Source organism: Pseudonaja textilis, chromosome 1, assembly GCF_049901715.1.
Source record: "Pseudonaja textilis isolate UNSWEBS1 chromosome 1, rPseTex1.2, whole genome shotgun sequence".
NCBI lineage: Eukaryota > Metazoa > Chordata > Lepidosauria > Squamata > Elapidae > Pseudonaja > Pseudonaja textilis.
In genome coordinates, this window is record NC_141990.1 from 134,591,899 (window position 1) to 134,617,255 (window position 25,357).

Consider the following 25,357-nt stretch of genomic DNA (forward strand, 5'->3'; position numbering starts at 1 on the left):
GGCTAATTTCAGGAAAACATTGCTTGTTGCCTATTTTTAGGATAAATATTTATTAAATTCATATGCAGCCCATCGTAGTATTAAGTTGGGCTCTGGGTGGCTCACAACATCATAAAATAACATATCGAACGATTAGAATGTTAAAAGCATTAAAAACGTGGAGCATTAAACGTTAAAACATTAAGATTTACAACAATGGATTTAAAAGAGACCAGTATGTAAATGGGATAGAATGGGGGAATCATCCCCTAATTTGCTAACCACCTCCAGAATGAGACATCCCCATCAGGGCCCCATATGTTTACCCCATTTTTGTTTGAAATTCTGTCTCATTGGATAACTTTATTACCTAAGAAAGATTCTTTCAGCCTAAAACAGGGCTGTCAAACTCCTGGTCTGCGGGCTGAATGCGTCACGCGCTGGCCTCGCCCATGCCCGGTTTAGGGAAGGAAAAAAGTCCCAATATGTCACGTGACAATGCCATGACGATGCAAGTTTGACACCCCTGGTCTAGAAGTATCACCCAAGGAACTAACCAATGGTTAGATAGGTGTGGATGACCATAATGGGACAACTCACCATGGCCAACTCATCGCGACCAACTTGCCACAGCTAACTTGCGACAGCCAACTCGCCACGGACAATTGACTGAAGAACAACTCGCGTGACCAACTCGCCGCTGAACAATTTTAATTATTTAAAATAATGTAAAAATTATTACAATTTTTGTCATTCACATTTTGTCCCTCCTTTGTCATCCTTTTATTATATTCCACCATTTCTTCAATATTAGTGTAACTCTTGTTCCACAGCAAATTTTCCTACGGCAAGTTGTCCTAGACCAGTGGTGGCTAACAGAGTGCCGAAACGGGAGCAAGTGCTAGAAACCAGAAGAGCAGCTCCCTGGTGCGCATGCACAGGAGCGCTGGAAAACAAAAGCTTAGCTTCCTGGCACGTACATGTGCGCCGGCCACCTGGTCTTCCAGTTTCTAACGTGCATGTGTGCACGAAGACCAGCTGGCCAGCATGCGCTTGCGATCCAGGGAACTGCTCTTCAGGTTTCCGGCACTTCCGTGTGCGCGAAGACCAGCTGGCTGGCACACATGGGCACACTGGAACCTAGAAGAGCAATGGGCAACAGCTGGCATGTCCGGAGAGGTGGCTCTGCATGCCACTTCTTGCATGTGTGGCATAGGTTTGCCATCATGGTCCTAGACCCATGGATGGCAGTCCCATACATTACATTTGTCTGTATTATGTTACATTAAAGTCAGAGTTTTCCTTCCATACAAAACTGTCAGCCTTAAGTAAATAGCCTCTCATGGGATATAAGTGTGTGACTGAAAGATGTCATTAGTTGTAGTCCTCTATCATGTCAATATAGTTCTTGAATACTCAAGCAAAAAGGTAACAATATTAAACCATGCACATGATGGGGAAATTCTTGGAAAATACAAGAGACATTTGTTCCTTGGAAGGCCAGGACCAATCCCCGAGTTAAAGGGATTGGTGGCTCTGCTCCATGTAACTTAAATCTATCTGTAAGCTTGAGTTAGGCAATGTGTTCAGCCTGTGGCTCATTAAGCAATTTCCTGCCCCGCTTGAAGGATCTCAATTGCTATGGCCAATCCTGCTGCGATACCACTAGCAAGAGTAAAGTCAATATTATCGGACCTATATTTAGTGTTAAGGGGCTTAGGGAGAATAGGGAGAAAAACCAGGATTTCAAAGAGGCTTAAGATGCCCATTTTGCAGTTTTAATGGGAAATAGCTGTTCTTCTTCGGAGAAGGACTTAAGTTTAAAGGAGTTTAAATTTACAGTCCTTTCATTCTACAAGTTCATAGCATTAGTTTAACACTTTCATGACACCAGCACCCCACAAATGCAAAAATAGGCTCTAAAAAAGTTGGCTTTACCTCTCCTGGGCTGCAACTGAAGTATCTGGGGTGCACCAAACCTGTGGGACACTCGGCCTATAAACTTCAAAACCCAAGTAGTCCTTAAGTCACACTTGAATAATACAATGGATGTACTGGGTATTTCTACACAAAACAAATGTTTCGTGAGATTAAAACCTGCTTCAGGATGTGGTTATCTCCTTCCCCATCCCACCTGGGTGGCCACATGACCACATTTTGGGTTCTTGGCACCTGGTCCCTATTGATGACCATTTGCAGAATCCCATAGTCATGTGACTGTGATTTACAATTTTTTTAACCATTTTTCAGCCGAAACGCCTCATAGCGAACAAAATAGGTTTACTCAATGACCGCGGTGTTTGCTTTAATGACTGCAATATTTGCTTTCTGACCTCTTCATGTAAGAACTTCTGCAAAAAAAAAAAAAAAAAGGAAAATCGGGTGGTTCACATGATGATCCACATTATGACCATCATAATGTATGACAATAATTGGCATTATGGCCATAGGTCAAGGACTGCCTGTAGCTATTTTTCTCCAATATTTTCTCTGGAGGAGCTTTTGACTCAATTGTTGCCAAATATTTCTCCTAAAAGAGTAGCCGCTTAAAAATTCACTAATATTCAAACCTGGAGAGGAATTTTAAAATGAAACCAGGATTTCAGCTACTTTCCAATTAAAGTCCCTACAACAGGGGTCTCAAACTCAACTTACCTGGGGGCCGCTGGAGGCAGAGTCTGGGTGAGACTGGGCCACGTAAGGGATATTATGAGAGTCTGGGTGAGGTTGGGCTGCATAAGGGATATTATACTTTCATATCATGGTGGGGGCTACAGGATATCGTCCTGCGGGCCGCAATTGGCCCGTGGGCCGCAAGAATAAGACCTGCCCTACAATAAGTATTTATCGAATTTATATAGCTGCCTGTCTCTCAAACAAGTGGTGCTGGGTGCTGTACAAGTTTGCTTTTTTTAAAAAAAAGGATGCTGCCTCCTTTCTGTTTTTTTGAAGAGCAGCTTACGTGAGAGTATTTGAATTTCCTTCCCATTCCCAGTTTGAAGAGAATGAGAGATTATTTGCGCCTCCTTGTTTTCCAACATTTCTTTAGTCCACCTACTTCTTTGGAGCCTCTCTGAGTAGCTTCTGTTTTGTTTGGGTGGAAATAGTTCAGAGTATTCATGTTTCCTCTCCACTGCCAATAATTATATAAAAATGCGGCTGACTAATAGCTGTTCATTTGCAGGGAACTGCATTAAACATTTGAGGCCTATTTTATGCTGGAATGAAGACAGCCTTTTGCCTGAAGGAGCCAATTTCTTAATAGGAGACATATTGTAAAAACCTTCTTCTCCACGTAGGCTGAATATACCTATTTTGACACATGAAGGAGATTCAGGTTCCCATATCTTAAAAATAATACAGAATAACCAAAAATAATAATTGGGGGGGAAAAAGTGAAGAAGTTCAAATATAATTGCTGCAGCAAAGTAGGCATTATCTAACATAGACGTACATGAGGATTGGGTACAGGTGGTCCACAAGTGAGCCCCAAATTTCCATTGCTAAACGAGACAGTTAAGGGATTTTTGTCCCATTTTACAGCCTTTCTTGATAGTTGTTAAGTTAGTAACAAGGCTGTTAAGTGAATCTGGCTTCTCCATTGGCTTTGGTTGTCAGAAGGTCACAAAAGGTGATCACATGACCCCGAGACACTACAACCGTCATAAATACATGTCGGTTGCCAAGCGTCTGAATTTTGATCACGTAACCACGGGGATGCTACAAAAGTCATACGTGTGAAAAATGGTCATAAGTAACTTTTTTTTCAGTGTCGTCGTCACTTCAAATAATCATTAAACAATTGCTTGTAAGTGGAGAACTATCTGTATTTACAATTTGCCTCTTTCTGGAAAACTGGTTTTTGTACCCAACAGATTTCCTGTTTGTCAACACATAAACTTTTATGTATGGTATAATGTACAAATTTTTGCGGAGGTGGGGAGTGTTTACAGAGTTGAAGTTAATTTGACTGAATGTCTGAATCAAAATTATTCATTTTATTCAGAGGTGGTATTCCAGCTGGTTCGGACCAGTTTTGGCGTACCATTTTTGAGTAGTTCGGAGAACCGGCAAATACCACCTCTGGCTGGGCCAGCCCACCCACTCCCACCATTACCTCTCCTATATTCCCTTGTTTTTTCTAGCTCAGCTGATTTGCACGGCAGAGCGGAATGCCGCGCCTCAGCTGAGCTAAAAAGACAGCTCAGCTCACCAGCGTTGATTCAGAGGGCGGTCTTTGAGGCCTCCACGTGCATGTGAACCAGTAGGAAAAAAAATGGAAACCCACCACTGATTTTATTGGTTGAATACTTATACAAATGTAGAAATACCTTTATCCAAACTAAACAAGTGTTTCATTTTGAAGTAATATTTTGAATAGGATGAGGGATTATTTACACATCCATAATGTATAATGGGATGCATACAGTACATATGTGTCTATGTATATACAAACAAAAATATCTGAGAAGTTTGTAGCGTAACTGCACAACTGATACTCCGATAGTGCTCAGCAAATCTTCTGATTCTTCGGGATCTTGTCAAAAACGTGTGCATGACTCAGCCTTAAGCCTTAATTATAACTAACGCATATAAAACTACAGAAATGAGATATGTCAGTTGGAGGCAGATGTTCTGGTTGTGGAACCACAATCTAGGAATGCTTTAGGACAAGTGACAAAATACATTGCAAACATTACATTTAAATTTTAATTAAATTCAAACCAGCTCTGATATTCATTGCTGGCTGGATTTTTCTCTTTTCACCAATATGGCAAAATCGGCATTGCACCGCTGCTCAGACAGTTTGATATCCTGAAACAAAGGAGTGATTTTTTTTAAAAAAGGTTATTTCCCATTCTATTACAGGTAGTCCTTGACTTACAACCATTTGTTTAGCAACTGTTCAAAGTTGTAACAGCACTGGAAAAAGAGACTTAGGATCGTCCCTCGCTTTTAGGATCATACCAGCATCCCCATGTGATCAAAATTCAGGTGCTTAGCAACCAATATGTATTTGTCACAGTTGCAGGGTCCTTGGGGCCACGGGATCTCCATTTACAAATTTCCCAGCTGGCTTCCCACAACTAAGGTCAATGGGGAAACCCAGATTCATTTAATGATGGTGTGATTCACTTAACAATGGGAGTGATTCAATTAACTGTGGAGAAAAGGTCATAAAATTGGGTGCGACTCCACTGCTTTGCTTAACAATAGAAATTCTGCTCCCAATTGTTGTTGTAAGTTGAGGATTGCCTGTACTGTCATCTTTCCCAGTCAATTAACTTTCAGTTGGAAAGTCCAGTAGAAACAATCATATTTTTGGATCACAGAGTTGACCGTGGAAATATAACTCTGGAGAAAAGCTGCTCTCATATTATATTGAAAGTATGGGGGAAAAAATAATCCCTAAACCTATATAAACAAAAGCTCCACAACTGGGAAAAGCAATAAATTGCACTTTTCAGAGTGTCATTTGCTATTTAAATGTTTCAGGATCCCATTTAAACATATTTGATCACCCAGTCCTAATGGTAAATGATCAGATCAGCTATTTACTTAATTGTTTATTTGCCCTAGTTCTGATATGTGTGGGTTACAATACTCTAATAAATGTTTCTTTGAGTGTATGGTTTATTTTGAGCACTGTGGTTTACTCTTTTTGCATCAGTATGTCATCTCTGAGCCTGGGAATAACTATATTCCCACAAGCCATCTGTTATTAGGAGATTTGGTTGTGCTTTACAACATTCTTGCTGGTGGACAATGCTACGTATAGCTTTATGATCCAATGTCCAAGCAAAAATGTTGTATTTAATACAAAAAAGCATATTTAATACTATGGTGTATATAAGGAATACCATATATATTTAATAAATCAATTTAATAGATACATAAATAGATACATAAATCAATTTAATAGATAAATAAATAAAAATGTGATTGGAAAACTAATAACTCATAGAATATGTTTGATGCTTGATCTCCCATTTGATTTCTCTTTTTTTATGCAAACTGGAAATTCCAAATTATGTTGTTGTTACTCACAGTTTTGCTATCCACCATCACTTGGGGCAAACAAACTCAATGCATACATCTGAAAGGAAGCTGACCTTGAAAAGAAGAAGAAACCACAGCATGGACAAGACCTATAGAGGACATCAGACTGTCAACAGGCTGCTGAAAAATATGGATGGCTGTGTTTAAAACAAGTTGCATATTTGATAAATTTAACTCTTTTGTAGCAGGGCATTTTACTTTTGTTTCTCAACCTAATTATCTTCACCCACTTATCTCTATTCGCTTTTCTTCTTTCTTGGCTTTAATCTGCATTGCTTCTGCCCCTTCTTCTCACCCCATTTCTAGCCTGTTTTTTTCTTAGAAGTTGGACCGGAATATATGTCCCTACTTGTTTCTGTATGTCAGAAAGAGAATGGTTGGTACTAGCAGAGGGGCATCAATTAATCTTACAAATAATCTATAGGCAATTTGCTTTGTGTGTTTACTTACTATTTCAAGATAGCAGTGTTGCAATACGTTTCTCTTCTTATACATAATTCTGCCTAACATGAGCATTTTTACCAAAGATTTTCCCTAGCATTCGTTTTAACTTTTTTATTATCACCTTTATTGTCAGAGTACAACATGTGTACAATGAGATTGGCTGAGCCTCCCTTCGTGCACCTCCCCGCCAACACAACTCAAAGTGAGGACAGAAGTCCCTCACCCAGTTCCAATCTTATTACACTATGTGACCTTGTTGCACAACACACTGGCCCTGCAAGTCTATCATACTATGTTGTCATGAAGTTATTTTCCATTCAGATGTCTGGCAGCCCACAGGTAGAAACTGTTCTTCAGCCTGTTGGTGCAGCTGGTTATGGTTCTATATCTTCTACCCGATGGTGGGAGAGTGAGTTAACATAAAAACATCTCTGCTGGATCAAGTCCACACCACGTCTTACTTCGCATTTTCTGTCATGCAATAGCCAACTAAAATGTTCAGAAGACTTGCAGCTGCTTACATCATTATTGCATTCTGGATCCTCAGAAGTTGACTTTTAAAGTATTCTGTCTGTGATCGAGGATGTAGTAAAATCATCCATCAGGCCTCGTGGCAATTGACAAGCATGATAAGTGGTAATTGACAATTACCTGGTGGTAATTGGCTCCTGAATTTCTTCAGTTCTCTTTTAAACCTTTCTTACCTAACAGCCTTTCCAGTTCTTGTGGCAACAGATTCAATAGTTTATTTATGTCTTTTGCATTTGGCTTGGGGGAGGGTTCTTATTTTGCCCACCCAGATCATGCCAATCTGACTCTAATTAAAGATGATCCAATAGGGTTTTTGGGGGGGGGGAAGAGGGGGAGAGAATAAGTTTTCTAGACAAGGAAGTGATTTTTGAAATGCCATTTCAGAGCTGGGCCTTTTACAGGACACCACAAGCTATCAGACAATTCAGGAGCATTTATATTGGTGTCTCTGGAAGAAAAACAGCATAGTCTGCCTCCAGAAGAATACATTTTCTACATTTCTACTACAGAGAACTCCAAGCGGAATTTCACCCTAGATTTATAGAAGGCTGTTCTTTACCAGTCAACAGTTTATTTACTAATGACCCCAAACTACAGAGGTGGTATTCAGCAGGTTCTGACCAGTTCTGGAGAACCAGTAGTGGAAATTTTGAGCAGTTCAGAGAACCGGCAAATACCACCTCTGACTGGAGATTTTACAGTCTCTTTCCCCTGCCATGCCCACCAAGCCATGCCCACCAAGCCACGCCCATAGAACCGGTAGTAAAAAAAAATTGAATTCTACCACTGCTACAGACTAAACTTATTGACAACTTAAAATTAGGAAAGAAACCTGAAGATAGAAGGATGTACCTTGTCACGCCAAGTGACGCATGTTTCTTTTCCATAGCCTTTCTCATGGCATTTTACAGACAAAGTTAAGTGATTTAGTCACAACTATTTTTAAAAAATAATAATAATAATCAGGCCTCTGAGTTTATACTTCTGTGGAGAAGTATGGCCATTATATAATTTGAAAGACATAATGGTCTGCATTCAAACCAAAACTGCGATATTTTCCAAGCAAATGGAAAAGACTGGTAGCCAGATAACCTTAACGTAATGGAAAAAATTACTAGGCAAAGAAAGAATATACTATTCAAAAACTTGAAATAAAACTTTAAAATCTAAACACAGCCAAGGAGCCCTGTAACTTAAATCTTAGCAAATTCCAATGAAGAATTTGATGGAAACCAATTCTTTACTAGACTTTTTCTGGAGTCAAGTGAAGTCTTGGTTAATGCTACTGTAAGTCTTCCAGCTCAGCAGTATTAACTCAATTATGCTTTGCCTGTCCCCTACTGGAGCCGTTCAAAAATACTGAAGCTAGCTTTGATAGCAAACTGATTTTTATTTTTATTTTGCTTGGAAAGCTTCAAGTAAAGTAATGGTCTAACACCCTGAAGGAATGCTTCAAGTCAGCCCTCCACAATCCAATATCTGAAATATCTTATACCACAGTGTATGTCACCCACAATTGAGCACTGAAAACCAATGTAGCTGTGGGGTGAGACTTTGGAGAAGATACCATGAGACACTTCTACTCTTGGGGGCTAATCTGCTGAAATTCAACTCTATACTCCTATGATTTATAGGAGATACAGTTAACTTGTGGTGATTATTTTAATAGAGGTAAGACTTAAAATGATCTCCAACCCAATGCAAAGTTGGGATGTTCTTTATATCAATAGGATTTTCAACCAACTAAAATATTTTGGAAGTCATTTTGGTAGATAAGATCTTGAAAAACTATGAAGTGGCTTTTAAATTAATATTATATCATATTACATATTAATCAGTATTACAGAGAGATACTGTATGTGGCTGTTTCTGTTATGTGGCTGCCCATGTATTGATGCTTCCATAGGGTAAGGAAACATATTCATGTGGTGAAGAGCATCAGAAGTGTGTTAGTGATTCAGTTAGAGATTTAAGGGGATCTTCAGACATCTCAGATCCAGTCTAGGTCAGAAGATGACTGTGTGAAAAAGCACTTACTTGATTTTAGTACACCAAGGAAAGTTTCTGGGCCATATTGCTGTTTATCCTCCTCGCAGCAATCGATATAATTTGTTAGCTGGCCTAGATGATTCTGGCTTTCGAAGGCATACATAACAGAATAACAGAGACTGGAAAACCTAAAAGATCTTTGCAGAGAATAAGAATGTGCTGCCTTTTCCATTTTCTTCCCTGAGTTGGTTAACATTTAAATATTAATATGAAAGCTTCTAAGTACCAAGATACGCAACTTGCACCAGTAGGATAATAATTTATTTATTATGGTAGAACTTCAGGAAGCTCTAGACAATTTGCGCACTTCTCACAGCTCCTCTGGGTCATACAATGGGAAGAAACTGTTCAGCTCCATCCCAAGGCTGCTTCTATGTCAAAGCTCTGTGTAGCTGGGTGGCTGGAAAAAAGAGCGAACAATTCAGAATTTGAAAGTTTGGCTCACAGCCACAAAGAAGTTGTTTGCTTCTGGTTTATAGTCACTGTGGGACTATGCCTAATGTTTTATACACCAATAATGCCTACTTCTTTATTGTATTCTCTCTCAGGGTATTGGCATAGGAGCAGGTTGGGGTTACAAGATCTCAGACTTAGAGACCTGTAATGGAAAGAAAATACAAATGTAATTTTCTGAGAATGACATGATTTCAGAAATTTAGATTGGATCAGCAATGGATTGCAAGCAACCTTGTGTGATGGATGGGAGTAGGGCAACTGGAAGCCTTTCATAATTAACGTGTTTGGTTTTTTTGGTCAGTATGATAAGGTCTTTATTTCATAGAAAACTGAATACTTTGAAGCAGGGGTGTCAAACTCAAGGGCCACAGCCGGATCTGGCCCGCAGGGTGCTTAAATCCAGCTCATGGGGCTGGCCTGGAAATATCAAAGGATTGGCCCACGGTGCCTTTGGAAGCTAAAATGGGCTGCGCCTCATTTTCACCCTCCATAGCTTCCTGCAGCACTCTGCTGGCCAACAATGGCCTGAAAAACAGCCTGAAAACTGCTCAAAAAACAGCCTGAAAACAGCCCTAAAAGCCCTAGAAAACCAAGCCAAAAACAATCCAAAAATGCCTTCCCCCAACAGCACAAAAACAGCCCCAAAAATGGGCCATGGAGGGTAAAAACAAGGCACAGGGGTCGCGCGCAGACCCCCCCATGCCCCATTTTGGCCAGCAAGGGGCTGCAGGAAGCATCCATCCTGGCCCCCGGCCCCACCCACTGCTGGCCCATGGAGGAGAACTACAATGTTGATCTGGCCCTCAAAGAAATCCAGTTTGACGCCCCTGCTTTGGAGGAAGCAAGGGACAGTCAGTTTTGGATTAGACCTGCAGGATTCACAATGCAGCTGTGTTGGTCCTGTTAATCTTTAGCTAATGGCTCCAGTGGTGGAATTCAATTTTTTTTTACTACCGATTCTGTGGGCATGGCTTATTTGGTGGTCGTGGCTTGGTGGTCGTGTGACTGGACGGGTGTGGCTTAGTGGTCATATGACTGGGTGGGCGTCCTTGGTGGTCATGTGAATGGGTGGGCGTGGCCAACTCAATGTCATTCACATCAAGGGGTGCCTCACTTGGCCTCTCCCCTTGTCACCCAGCCTCAGCTTATCTGTAGTTCTGTAAAAATGTTCACCTTTTTATTATTTGCATACTATAGATGTACTTTCATGGACCACTGAAAGGAGGAAATGGCTCACATGCTTTACTCAAGAGTGTGATAGCCAACAGGCTTTTAAGGGGCTGCCACAAAGAAAGGGGGACAATGTATTTTCCAAAGAAGCAGAATGCAAACCAGAAGCAATGGATGGAAACTGAACAGAGAGAAGCCACCTAAAACTAAGGAGAAACTTCCTGTGGGTGAGAACAATTAACCAGTGGAACTGCCTGTCTCCAGAAGTTCTGGGTGCTCAATCACTGGAAGTTTTAAGAAAAGGCTGGACAGCCGTTTCTCTGAAATGGTATAGGGTTCACCCCAAGGTCCTTTCTAAATATTATTCTGACACCTTTCCCAGGATTTCTACTCAGAGTTTGGCATCCTCAGTTTCCTTGCCTGAGCTGGGGGCTGGACTAGAAGACCTCCAAGGTCCCTTTCAACTCTTGTTAAACACATGTGTATTTTATGCTCTGGACTATTGACATTGAATGCGTGTAAACCCTGAAAAATATGTGGTAGCCCTGGGCAAAAGAAAGGCAGAAAAATCACTCTAGGTGTGGGGACAGTGTAAAATATTAACACATGATAAATAATGGAACAATTAAAAATAATAGCACAGAGTTTTATCTCTCTCTCTCTTCCTATTTTTTTTCTTTCTCTACCTTCCTCTCTCTCTCTCTCTCTCTCTTTCTTTCTTCTCTCTCTCTCTCTCTCTCTCTCTCTCACACACACACACACACACATACACACACAAACACAGCACTTAACAGACAAGCATTTTGGAAGCAGCTCCTTTAAATTTCTCCAAGGCTTGAATGGATTGTTTACGTTGCAAAAGTGCTCCAAGGCTCGATTCACCCCCACCCCCTCTGTCAGACCACAATCCTTCTCACTCCCGACACTTTAACTCACACGGGGAAAGCGATACTTACAGCGTCCATGCCTTTCTTCTTTTTCCCCGGGGAGAAAGAGGACGTGTGGAACAGAAAGCTAGGAGAGCGATTGCAAGTGAGTGACCGGGCAACCAGGTTGGGGGCGTGGCCATCCAGGGATTGCCACCGGTTCAGTGACCCATGCCAAATAACTGCTACCAGTTCGCCTGAATAGGTGCGAACCGGTTGAATAGCACCTCTGAATGGCTCTTTGATCTGACAAATACACTACCTGCAAATGACATTTGTCCTTCTTTCGATCAGCCTTGATGCAAAGTTATGTGAATCTGAAACATCGATGCTTCTGTAGAAATTTGTCTGGATTTGAAACATTCCATGCTTCTATAAAACCTTATGGCAGCTGAGGAAGGGCATCAAATATGTTACCATTTTATTTTACATAATGCTTCAGCTTCTTTGCTTTCTGCTGTTTCATAAGCTTTCTGTATTTTTTTAGGTTGTCTTTAAGTGAATGTGGGATGTCAGAGAAAGAAGTCTTCCACCATCAAACATTTGGGCAAATTCACAGAAAGAAATGACTCACAAATGCTTTCCCTTGATGTTGTCCTAATCTTTTGTAACCCATGGATTTATGAACTCTTTTAGAACAGTATTATTTCCTGTTACTTAAAACTCCCCAGAAAATTCCCGTATTTTTAATTGACTTCAAAAACTCAAGATACCAAAAACCATCTTTATTTTCATTCTCTGGATTAAACAACACAGTCTTTGTTTAAATAAAAACGCTTGTATGGTAAAAGGCTCACTTCTGTGTCTTGGCAGTTCTCAGGACTGCTTCTCCTCTGGCATTGCCTATGTGCCATCCTGAAGTCATTTTAAAGGACTGGACTGATCCTCTGGGACAGAACTGAGTGGAGACAGAGTGGAGAACAGGTGTGTAGCCAGGGGTGGGATTCAACCAGTGTTACTACTGGTTCTGTGACTACGTTTTGCGAGTGCGTGTAAAAAACCTTAAGCTGTGCCACCTGGACAGCTGAAAAGTGCTGCGCACAGGTGCGCAGTGTTTGAAAAGCCACTTTTTTTCCTGCTTTTTCAACCTCAGCTATGCTGCGCAAAGCAGCTGAGGTTGAAAAAGCAGGAAATAAAGGACAGGTAAGAGCCCGGGCAGGTGGCTGGGCTAAACAGCAGCAAACACAGAACCGGTTTGGTGTCTGCTGCTCTTCAGAGCTACCGGTTCTATAGAGCCATGCAGAACCGGTCTAGGCCGATGCCTTAACCACTACACCATATTGGCTTGCATTTCTTGGATTACTGCATTTCAACTTTGAAAAAGATAATCTGGGTGTTTCATACCAAGCTCAGTGCATGCTGTCCAAAAGGTCTTTGCATAGTTTTGGTCTTATAGCATGGCAGATGTGGGAATGGACCATTTTAATTGGGTCTGAAGCGGTGCTTCAAAATCAAATATCTCTGTCATTTCTGATAGTAGTCAAAAGGATCTATCAGCGGAATAAGTGTTTGTTGTATAGAATGACAAATCTCTGCCATTTAAATTGGTTTTAATGAGGAAATCAAAAAACTCTTTGCCATTAGACCAGTGTTCATATGAAACCAGTGCTTTTGGTTTGCGTAATTCTTCCTCTCAACAGTAATGATATGTCACTTTTAACACAAGATCACTGTCCCAACATTCTGGCACCTTGCAACCAATAGCATCACTGTTTATTTTCTTACTGGCCACTTCTCTTCTCTTCCTTCACTAATCAGGAGGAAGCAAGGCCAGTGCTCTTTCCCAGAGATTACACTGGGATGAGTTGTTCCCGGTTTCTTATCCATACTGTCTGCCATTCATTGTTGTTTGCCTTTGAAAGAATTCTTGACATCTGACGAATAATTTTTCTTCCCACACATTGGAACAGGGTTGGGGGAAAAGGTGACACATCTGAGGCAATCTGGACATATAGCAATTCTCGTCCTTTTTACTTCTGAGAAGTCTCCACCTGGGTTTTGATGTTCTCAGCTTCCTGGAGTCACGGAAGATTCAGTGGTTCTTTGCAATATAATTTGTCCCCACAGAGATGCACAATTTTGCGATGGGTGGATAAGTCTTGGCTCCATCTTGTCTCTGTTTCATGCTCCTAGGAGACAGAAAACATCATGACTCAGAGGATCTGGCCAGCACATAATAGTTTATGTGCCTTATGTTAGGAAGATACCCACTATGACAATTTCCCCTTTTATCCTCATATACGTAGCAATTGTACCTCCTCTCCTTTTCAGTTCTCCAGGAAATCACCTCTTCAGTATGAAATTCTGAGTTACTTTTGTGATTGAGGCAGCATGCAGCTAACTGGCTAGCTAAATTTAGAGCTTAGGTTTCTACAAGGGCCATGAAAACTTTTTAAAATTCTAATGCTACAGGATATCTTTTACTCTCTTTCTTATTTAGTGTCACTAGCTGTGATGACCTGGGGCATAGCACAAAAAATAACAAAGTCACCAAAGTAGATATATTCCCTTTAATGCCTCCAACTTGGCCCCCAATGTCCAGTTATCCTCGGCTGGAGAGCAAACTCTTCCCAAAACAGTCTATGAAGGGAAGAAATGCAGTCTGAATCCAAAATACAGATAAATTAGAAATAAAAAACCCAACACAAACCACTCTGAAATAATTAACATGACAAGCCAGGATAATAAATTACAGTCTTCCAAAAGATAATGAAGCACACACAGTTGGGAGGACGCCAAAACCCAGATAATCCTCGACAATGATAATGCACACTTTGCTTCCAGCAACTTTGCCATGTGCAGTTTGCCCTTTTAAACAATCTTCCCAGCTGCAGCCCATGAAGGGGATCAGGCCCCTTTCCTCTCCCATAAGCCACGTTGCTCCCTTCTCCGTTCCTCCTTGCATGCCCTAGGATGAAGAGAGGATGGCATTGGGTCTTCCTCTGAATGCCCAGCTGGACTGTGCCCTTCCCCCATTTCTTCCACAGCCACCGGATCCACACTCCCTGTCAGCTGCTCAATCTCCCGCTCAGAATTGGACTCCAACAAGGGCATGATACTAGCTGATCATGCCCATTTGATTTCCATTGGTTTGGAATATCACTTCTAGCTTCAGTTCCTGCTATAGAATTTCATTGGTTTAGTCCAAGAAATTTTGAAATGTTACTAATAAACTGATGTGTGCTTATTCATTGTCTCAGTCTCTACAAAATTTGCAGGTGCTCCACATTAATATTTTGATGTTATGAGACAAGGATGCAGACACACAAGAAGCAATGAAGATCCCAAGTCCCCTCTACTCATTTTTTTTCCTGCACTATCTATATCAATCTTCCTCAACCTTGGCTTAAACCTCAGTTTTAAGATGGATGGGCTTCAACTCTAAGAATTCCCCAGTCAATTAACTGGAGAATTCTGGGAAATGAAGTCCACCCATCTTAAAGTTGCCAAGGTTGAGAAAGAAGTGATTTCTTAAGGATTTCCTTTTTGAATTTGCCACTAGATTCTTCTGCCAAATTCTTGTAGGCTAGTCCTGTTTTGTTTCCATAATAGATGGGATATTTAAACAAATTTGGAGTGTTTTCTGAAGATTTTTATCCCATTTTAAGTTTTAGGGACATTGCCACTATCATTTTACAGTATCCTGTTTAGTTTTTCTGACATCTAATTTAGATAGTAAGTTTAATACTGCTGCACTAGAGTGGAAGTTTGATATATAGAGGTGTCCAAATATATGGAGATATCTAGATTTATTATATCTTACCACAGAGATTTCCAAGAAGAAAACATTCTTAAGAAATCTTGTTGACCATTCCTAAAAATGCACACTATTTAAAAAGTATACAGCTACATTTTTGTTTGCTGAATTCATCACAAAATGTGCTAATGTCCTATGAAACTGCATTTATTTCTCAGCTGAATTTCCAGCTCCTGGAAACTTGGTCCAGGAAGATATATCTGGTGATCAAAGGTAATACTTCGCTCTTTGCGAATTATTTCAGCAATTATTGGAGTAGAGCAGCCTTAGCAGCAGCTAAGAAGAGAGAATCAAGAATGATAGAGACACCTCACTTAAAGGTACACTGCCTGGAGCTACGTTATAATTAACATACATCCATAAACTTTTACCTAACATATAATGTACCCTTGGTAGAATGTTTGGGGATAGATTTTCCTCTGAGTTATCACGGTATATGTTAAAGTAACGCTTACAACAAATGAACATTTGCTTGGTGTTACCTTTGTCTCTGGTCTCTTGTGACCATAGATAAACAGCTCTCTAGGCAAGATTACAATTTTCTCCCTCCTGTGCACGTTAATCCATTTGTTCGACTCTGTGTCCTTTTAAGAATCGGGGGTGCTTTGATGTCACACTATTTCCATCAGTGTACATTTCACTTACTTAAGAGAGCCACTGTGATGTATTATGCTAAGCTTTGGAACCGGGATTGGGCTTACAAGCTTTAGCACGTCTTTGACCGAGTCACAAACCTAACAGGATTGATTGAGAATAACATGCGATGACAGGGATCTATATTGCCCCCAAGCTCTATAGAAGAGAGATGGGATATTTAAACACAAATAAAGAATCCCTCTCTCTGGGAGAGAAGGCATCATATGGGTGCATGTTTTTTTTATGTGCACAATGGTTTATCTGTAGCTCTCCTTTTTTTTTTTTTTGCAATGTCCCTGGACTTAAATTATCTCAAACACTCAGAATCTTCTTTCATGGGGAAATAAGTCAAAATGTTTAACATCATTCCCAGAATGGTTTGCTTCTGCTCAGAAAACACTCAGACTATTCTGTTTATACCGATATGGACCGTTTAGTTCCCTCGTGCAAATGCTAAACCAGTGGTTCCCAAACCTTTTAAGTCCACCGCCCCCTTGGTGCTACAAACTCACCCTCGGTGCCCCCCACCCAGGGGTGGGATTCAAATTTCTGTGGGTGTGGCCTAATTTGAGGGTGTGGCTTGCTGGTCACATGACTGGGTGGGTGTGGCTTGCTGGTCATGTGACTGGGTGGGTGTGGCCATGTGACTGGCAAACCAAATACAAGTGGTCCTCACTTAATGGCCATTTGTTTAGCAAAGGGTTCTAATTTATGACTGGCCTCCCCAGAGCTACTTTGACCTGTTTTTGGAGTTTTGACAGCTTTAGATCAGGGGTCTAAATCCCACCCCGCCTGTGTGTGTGAGAGAGAGGGAGAGAGAGAGGTTGTATCAGATCTCTCTCTCTCTCTCTCTCTCTCTCTTTCTCTCCCTCTCCCACCAACGCCAGAAAGCCACTGTCAGTCAAAATTCATATTAGTAGTCTCCGGGATTTAAAATTATGAGTTTGGTGGTCCCTGAGGTCCACCAACCTGGGGAAACCAGGTTCACTTAACAACCAGGTTGCTAGCTTAACAACGGCAGTGATTCTCTTAACAAATGTTGCAAGAAAAGTCATAAAATGGGGCAAAACTCACTTAACAAATTTATCACTTATCAAAGTACATTTTGAGCTCAGTTGTGGTCATAAGTTGTGGACTTCCTTATTTTCACCCTTCCTGGCAGCCCAGATCTCCCACTCTGAAGGACCGTAGAAGAAGCACCCTCATAATGTCTTCTGCTCTGATACAAGTGAATGACTGGAAACCAAGCAAGCTCCAGACTTCTGGAGGGTAAATTGTATAACTGGAGATGAACATTCCGCCTTTCTACCTTTGGGCACTTTGCAGTTAAATAGGTATAAGAATATCAGTTTATCAGAAATTATGTTATGGGATAGCCTCTACAAGTCAGCCAATGGGAACTGTTTGGTGACTAAGAAACAGCACCTGTTGTGAGACAGCTTGGAGACTGGGCATGGCTTAGGGTAACTGGTCTGTATAAATATAGAGCTAGTCTGTATAAATATAGAGCTTCTGTGATTCTGAGTTCTGGTGTTCTGGCTTCTGCTTCTTGTCCTTGTATTTGCTACCATGCTGCAAGAGCTGCATAGGTATTGTATACATGCATTATGTTTTATATTATTGAATATAAACAAATTTCTTCTATAAATGAATCCTGCTGAATTATTTACATATTAAATAATAAATAAGTAAATAATTATTAATATAATCTAAATAATAATTATTATTTCATTGGACAGCGGTGAATTCTAACAGAATACCACATTCATGTCCTCATTTTCCCCTTGAAAAGCAATTTCTCTTTCTTCAGTGAAAAAAAAGAACTTGGGGAAAATGCACGACACTAATTCTGTACACTGTTGGTAAAAATGAATGTATAGAAAGTCAGGATGAATTTAAACACCTACTGGGATTTTTTTTTCCCCCTCTGGAAAAATTCAGAACTGGGCGATGGGAAATACTAGCTGTACTATGTCTCCCTTCTTCATCAACTCACTGTTGTTATTTTAGTCATTCACTGTCTAGATGTAATCGTGGTAGAAACATGCCTCCTTCGATCTTTTCCTCTCACCTTGAAAGCTTTTTAAAACTGAACTTGGTCTTATAATGTTGCAACACGATCTGTGCTTTGGAAACCACTCATTTTGAAGGCAGTGTTTCTGGTTGTCACTGAAGAGAGAATTATAAGGTGCGGGGAACTCAGCTGCCAACTTTGCATTCTGTTAGGTAGTAAAAAGATGGAGGAAAGCATTTTACCTTACGTAGAGAAAAGCAATTTGGCATTATGTCCATTGTCTGCATTCCTCTTTGCAGCTTGCCATCTGTACCAGAACTTACATTTGAAGGACTAAATTTGGAATGGGATCCCTTGGCATATGGTCTCATCAACAAAAGAATAGAGAATGCCAGTCCTAGAGTAGGAGCCTTCATGAAGAGGCACATATGCACAAAGATCCTTGATCGTATGAAATGGAGTCAATGGACACTGTTCCTCTTCTCGACCAGATGTATTAACTGAGTTGAAATCTTCTGCTGCAGTTCTCCAGGATTGCTAATTTCATTTGGAATCAGCCCAACCTGGAAATTTCCTGGCCCCTTCCATGATCACATTTTGGAAAAAATGCTAAAAACAAGATTCTTTCATAAAGTTTGAAATAGCCATTGATGTTTGGTTGGCTACTTTATGATGTATTGATTTCAGATGCTTTTAATCAGATGCACTGTGAATGTTTGCTTTACTTGATATGCAAATCAAGAACCACTTATACAATCAATAAATGCAATAAATAAACACATCTCATCCCATTCCATCTGGGATGGAATGGGATGTGAGAATAACCTTGAAGGGCAGGAGGAAATAGATGCAGATGGAATGGGATGTGAGAATAACCTTGAAGGGAAGGAGGAAATAGATGCAGCCAAAGCAATGGTCAGATAATAGAAATCGGAGTCCAGAACAGAAATGTAATTTGAGAAAGCACATCAAACTTGACCCTTCTCTTGACTCTTGTTCTCTTTCAGGATAAGGGCAGGGAGGAGGGTAGACCCATTCAGGCTTGCAAGATTCTTTACTGCAACTCTAATATAAGTAGTTTTAATATTCATGACTTTGGTGTTCAAGTCTGGACTTCCAAAAAAGGGCAGACCCAATCTCTGCTTTTAGAAGCCTGAATCAATCTTTCATCTATCTAGCTCGGCATTTTAAACTCTAACTAGCAGCAGCTTGGTAAAGCATTGTCATGGTGTTCAGCAGTAATCCTCCTTATTTGGAATCTTTTGAATTGAAAGAGGAGCAATCTTTCACCAGGCCTCCTCTTCCCTGTTTTCTGAGGAGCGGGTTACAAGTGAATCAGGTTATTGATTCCCATAAGTTGCAGAGAATCCTGGTAGAGAGCTTTGAAAAATTAGGCAGAAGGCCGTATACAAGTCAAGCACAGATTGCCTATGTTGCAGTAGGCAATCTAAGGCACCCCAGATATGATTCGGCTAGAACTCCCAGCATTCTTAGCAATAATGGCCAATGATAAGCATGCTTGGACTTGGATTTAAGAGCCTCCTGACATCACAAATTACTTATCCCTGCTTCATGGCCATTGATTTCTTAACACATTGCTTATATACGGAGCTGAAATTGTGTACTTGGAGACTTGTCAGGGTTCTGACAGATGCCTTAATTAATTCATGAGCCTCGAACCAAGTTTCAAAAGAAATCCAATTATTTATTAGGAGCAACATGCTGGCACTTTCCCAAGTGCAGTCGGTTCTGCCCCACGTAATTTACTGCCCACCTATGCCCTTTCCCCCCTCTCTTCCCAGGGTATGTCATAAATCACATTCTCCAATGGAGCACTTTCACAGGCTGTAGAAAACACACCTCTCTGGCTGGCTCTAGTAACCTGGGATACAATCTGAAGAAGGGTATGTGTGGAATGTGCTTCTGGTCATAGCAACCAAGCTTCTCCATCAGTTCTCTCTCCCCCCCGCCACTCCTGCCTATGGCAATTCAAGAACAGGCCAGGAGTGCTTTACAACTATGATACTCAGATTGGCTCTCTGTGCCCTGTAGAACCATGGGCAGGATCAGGCCATCGGGGTTGTAATGGAGGGGATGGAACCAAGAAGTATATTTGTTCCTATTAAGCAATGAAGAAGTTTCCATTACTGATGATACATGTAGTAATTCTAACTCTGCATTGTCATATTATGAGTTTTATTCAGTGGTTCTCAACCTTTTCTTCACCACAGATCCCTTTTAAGTACCTTTTGTGGCCATGGACCCCTCCAAGACATAACTCAAGATTTAAATCACAACGTATCTTCAAGCTTTTGCAGATCCTGTGACGACATTGTGCCTCTCCCCCACCCCTCGTGGATCAGAGGTTGAGAACCATTGACTTGTATGATTGTTATAGGATGTCATCAGCATTATACAATTGATAGCATGCTGTTCAAGGCCTCATTCTTTAATGAACACAGATCACGATAGTTGATAGGCCTGGTCTTCAAAAAAGGTGCAAAACTGACAACAGCTTTGTTCTGAAATTGCCCTCTGAGTTCTGGAAAGAGGGGTGAAATGTATTGTGCTCTGAAAAACTGAGCATCAGTTAGCAAAGGGAAACAAATGAGCTATGTTGTGCAATGTGACAAGTTGCAATCTTCCCGCTTCTTCTTGGTTTCATAATTCCTTTAAGATACATATAAAACTGCCTTGAAGATGAATGAATCCCTCTCAAAGCGAGAAGCTCTATAAACTCCGAGACAATAAACGTTCAATTTCAACACTCCCCCTGTTTAATACGATTGAGTCTCTCATAGGCAGATGTACTGATGGTTGGTATAAGACCATGCTGGAGAGGATTCCCACAAGTGTAGAGGAAAAGAGATGAGGCATGCAGAAAACTTCTGCATTCAAATAAGCTCTGGTGCCCAGTCCCTCAAACTTTGTGGGAATCAGGAATTATGATGCCTGCAATCTTCATGCTTCTAGCCAATGCAGGCAATTCAGAGTAGCAAAGTGGAACAGAGGGGAATTAGGCTGAATAAATAGCAACCAAGAGAGTCCGTTTGATCTAGTGGCCCCAGGCTAGAAGCCAGCAGTCTGAGAGTTCTAATCATGCCTCAGGCATAAAAGCCAGCTGGGTGACTTTGGGTCAGTCCACCTCTCTCTGCCAACTCACCTCACAGGGTGGTTGTTGTGAGAAAAATAAGAGGAGAAAGGAGTAGTAGTCTTTTCCATGTTGACTTGTTTACATAGCTGCCCAGAATCATCTTATAGGCAAGATGGGCAGCATAAAAATTTAATACCAGACAGATCCAGACAGAAAGTGGGGGGTAGAAGAAGGCAAGGAAAGGAAGGAAGGAAGGAAGGAAGGAAGGAAGGAAGGAAGGAAGGAAGGAAGGAAGGAAGGAAGGAAGGAAAGAAAGAAAGAAAGAAAGAAAGAAAGAAAGAAAGAAAGAAAGAAAGAAAGAAAGAAAGAAAGAAAGAAAGAAAGAAAGAAAGAAAGAAAGAGGGAGGAAATAAAATAAATAAGAAGTACCAGGAGAAGCAGGCAAGTTAAACAGATTAGAAATGTATTTTGGTGAAGACGGGGTTAAACCCACACCTACTATTTGTGAAGACCACAGCCAAGGTCACAATACATCATCAAGAGAGTATTCCTATGCCTTCACGTTTAGATGAATGCTGTTCTTCATGAAAAGTGAAAGAGTGATCTACCCTCAACAACAGAACAATGTGATAGATAAAAGTCTGACTCAATAAACATTCCTAGGAGGAGATTTTAGGTAAAATGTTGAATTCTAATTGTGAACGCCCTAGACTCTGAACAAAGGAAGACCAGATAGGCCCTAAAGGTGAAACTTGAAAAATTAGAATATCATGCAAAAGTTCGTTTATTTCAGTAATGCAATTAAAAGGTGAACCTGATATATGAGATAGACTCATTACATGCAAAGCAAGATAATTCAAGCCGTGATTTGTCATAATTGTGATGATTATGGCTTACATCTCATGAAAACCCCAAATCCACAATCTCAGAAAATTAGAATATTACATGCAATCAATAAAACAATGATTGCACATAGAACAATATCAGACCTCTGAAAAGTATAAGCATGCATATATACTCAGTACTTGGTTTGGACCCCTTTTGCAGCAATAACTGCCTCAATGAGGCTTGGCATAGAAGCTATCAGCCTGTGGCACTGCTGTGGTGTTATGAAAGACCAGGATGCTTCAATAGCGGCCTTCAGCTCTTCTGCATTGTTTGGTCTCATGTCTCTCATCTTTCTCTTGGCAATGAGATTCTCTATGGGGTTCAGGTCAGGCGAGTTTGCTGGCCAATCAAGCACAGTAATCCCATGGTCATTGAACCAGGTTTTGGTGCTTTTGGTAGTGTGGGCAGGTGCCAAGTCCTGCTGGAAAATAAAGTCAGCATCCCCATAAAGCTCGTCTGCAGAAGGAAGCATGAAGTACTCCAAAATCTCCTGGTAGACAACTGTGTTGACCCTGGACTTAATGAAGCACAGTGGACCAACACCAGCAGATGACATGGCTCCCCAAATCAACACAGACTGTGGAAACTTCACACTGGACTTCAAGCATCTTGCAGTGTGTGCCTCTGCATTCTTCCTCCAGACTCTGGGTCCTTGGTTTCCAAATGATATGCAAAAGTTACTCTCATCAGAAAAGAGGACTTTGGACCACTGAGCAACAGATTAATTCTGTTTTTCTTTAGCCCAGGTAAGACGCTTCTGATGTTGTTTGTTGTTCAGGAGCGAATTGACAAGAGGAATATGACAATTGAAGCCCATGTCCAGGATCTGTCTGTGTGTGGTGGCTCTTGATGCACTGACTCCAGCCTCAGTCCACTCCTTGTAAAAGTCCCCAAAACTTTTGAATGGCCTTTTCCTGACAATCCCCTCCAGGCTGCAGTTATCCCTGCTGCTTGTGCACCTTTTTCTTCCACACTTTTCCCTTCCACATAACTTTCTATTAATGTGCCTTGATATAGCACTTTGGGAACATCCAACTTCTTTTGCAATTACCTTTTGAGGCTTTCCCTCCTTATGGAGGGTGTCAATGATGGTTTTCTGCACAACTGTCAGGTCAGCAGTCTTTCCCATGATTGTGATTCCTACTGAACCAGACTGAGAGACCATTTAAAGGTTCAGGAACCCTTTGCAGGTGTTATGGCTTAATTAGCTGATTAGAGTGGGACACTTTCAGCTTAGAATATTAAACCTTTTCACAATATTCCAATTTTCTGAGATTGTGGATTTGGGGTTTTCATGAGCTGTAAACCATAATCATCTCAATTATGCCACATCACGGCTTGAACTATCTTGCTTTGCATGTAATAAGTCTATCTCATATATTAGGTTCACCTTTTAAGTTGCATTACTGAAATAAATGAACTTTTCCACAATATTCTAACTTTTTGAGTTTCACCTGTAGATAATCTAGCCAGTTCTTCACACAACCTATCTCACAGCCATTGGTCAAATGAAGAACTCCCACTATGGCTTTACAGGAAAAATAGAAAGTTGGGAAGAATTTGATGAAAACCAAAATAAAGAATCCCTTGATTCTAAATGCAAACATTTTGTGAGCAATCTCCAAACTCTCTTCTCCTCCTAAATCCTGATGTATTAGCTAAGATTTAGATGAAACCAGTGGATATTTTTTCCCCAGATTTCTGTATTTTTCTTGAAAGCTCTCCCAAACTCTTTAGCTGGTGAAGCTGGATATTAAACTGCTAACAGCTGCTAATAGATTCAAGATGAGAGGCGTCTTATAAAGAAAGTATGAGTAAAATGAGTAGGCTCTGTATGTATGAAATATTTGGCTTAAATGCTGCTGATATACATTAGAAAGCATGTTCCCAGATGAACTATTTTATTTCATAGAGGAATAAATATGCCAGTGATCTGTGTCTATATAACGGTATGCATTTGAATTGCTTATTTTTCATGCTTTGTTCATAGAATCCATTGGTTTTGTGCACATTCTTCACTTGTGTGGGCTTTGCAAAGCACAGTCAGCCCATGGCGATAGCCATTGTGAACACAACAGAGCAGTTGATAACGGAAGTGATGAATGGTCCACTGACTAACGTCTGTGAAATATCTGTGTGCAAATATTTCACAGTACAATTTTATATATTGTGGAATTTTTCCAGAATGGGTTCAATAGACATAATGTGAATAGAAATGGTATGGATGTATACGGCCTTTGTGTATAGCTGCTCAGACTGACTTGTTCCTTCCTATTAACCAAACTTGATGTAAGAGATGACCAGGATGAACCTGAGGGAGGGGTCAAGCATGATATCAGTCTTGAATCTCTTCATGCCCACAAGAGTTCTAAGTCCAGCCTACCTTGAATTCCATTGACTCTTATCTATCACCAATTTGGTTTGACCATTAATAGTTCAGATTCTTGTAGAGAGTGCTAGCTTGCAATAAATCTGGATTCGTTTGAACCCCCTTGCTTCCTGATTTCCCATGCTTAACACTGGAGTGCTGTTTCCCCCATCATCTTTGGGTTACAAGAAATGAATCACTATAAATAAATTGAGTCATTTTGTGACCGAATTGGCATGCCAACAAATAAATTAAACAAATAAAATGGTCAATGTCAAATACTTTTGCTTAAGATTCTTGTATCTTCTTTCAAATGCCTTTCCTTATATGGCTGATACCTACTCTATTTCTACGTCTATCATATATCGACTGTTATTGTATGAAATACCATATAATTTGATTCATGTCTTGGCTCACTGATTCAGAAAACAGTCTAATTTACCTTGGAAAAATACAATATTTTACTCAATCCCAAATGAAATTCACAGTCCAAAGTTGAGAATCTCCTATTGACTGTTACTGGGGATCAACACGTATCAATACGATAATAATTTAATTTTGCATTTTAAAAAGTTTAATTTTAATTAGACCATGCTGCGTGCATGTATTTTCAAGTAGTTCACCTTACATTGTGTTTTTTTCATCCGTTTTCATTATAAAACCAAGAATTACCAGTAATGTTTAATGTTGTTACACCCACAAGTTTCAACACAAGCCTTTTTTTTTTGGAGGAGTGGGGGGATGGAGGGAATGGAACATGAAATAATCGTGTATCATTATTCCAACTCTTTATAAAATGTAGTTGGGCTAGTGTTGATATTTCCCTCTCTATTGGAAGCCAAAAGAACCATATGTGGGATGCCTCTGGCAACTTATCTTCATCATAACTTCCCCTGCAGATACAATCTCTATATTATTATCATGTTTTAAAATTATCTGCTTGCCTAATTTGTCTGAGCTGGATTGCTGAAAGGCACTCTTTCTT

The 25,357-nt window shown here is 40.5% G+C and overlaps 2 long non-coding RNA genes across 2 annotated transcripts in view; one reads left to right on the top strand and one right to left on the bottom strand.

Annotated features, from left to right (window-relative positions):
• Window positions 1-38: 38 nt before the first annotated feature.
• Window positions 39-11,728, bottom strand: LOC148127827 (uncharacterized). Its single transcript, XR_015740268.1, has 3 exons — window positions 11,646-11,728; window positions 6,028-6,128; window positions 39-4,794 (listed from the first exon to the last, which is right to left on the bottom strand). It is a non-coding gene; the product is annotated as an uncharacterized LOC148127827 (long non-coding RNA).
• Window positions 11,584-25,357, top strand: part of LOC148127828 (uncharacterized) — a 70,499-nt gene continuing 56,725 nt past the window's right edge. Inside the window, exons 1-2 of the long non-coding RNA XR_015740270.1 lie at window positions 11,584-11,721; window positions 12,436-12,553. This is a non-coding gene — a long non-coding RNA (uncharacterized LOC148127828). The remainder of the gene's footprint in view (window positions 11,722-12,435; window positions 12,554-25,357) is intronic.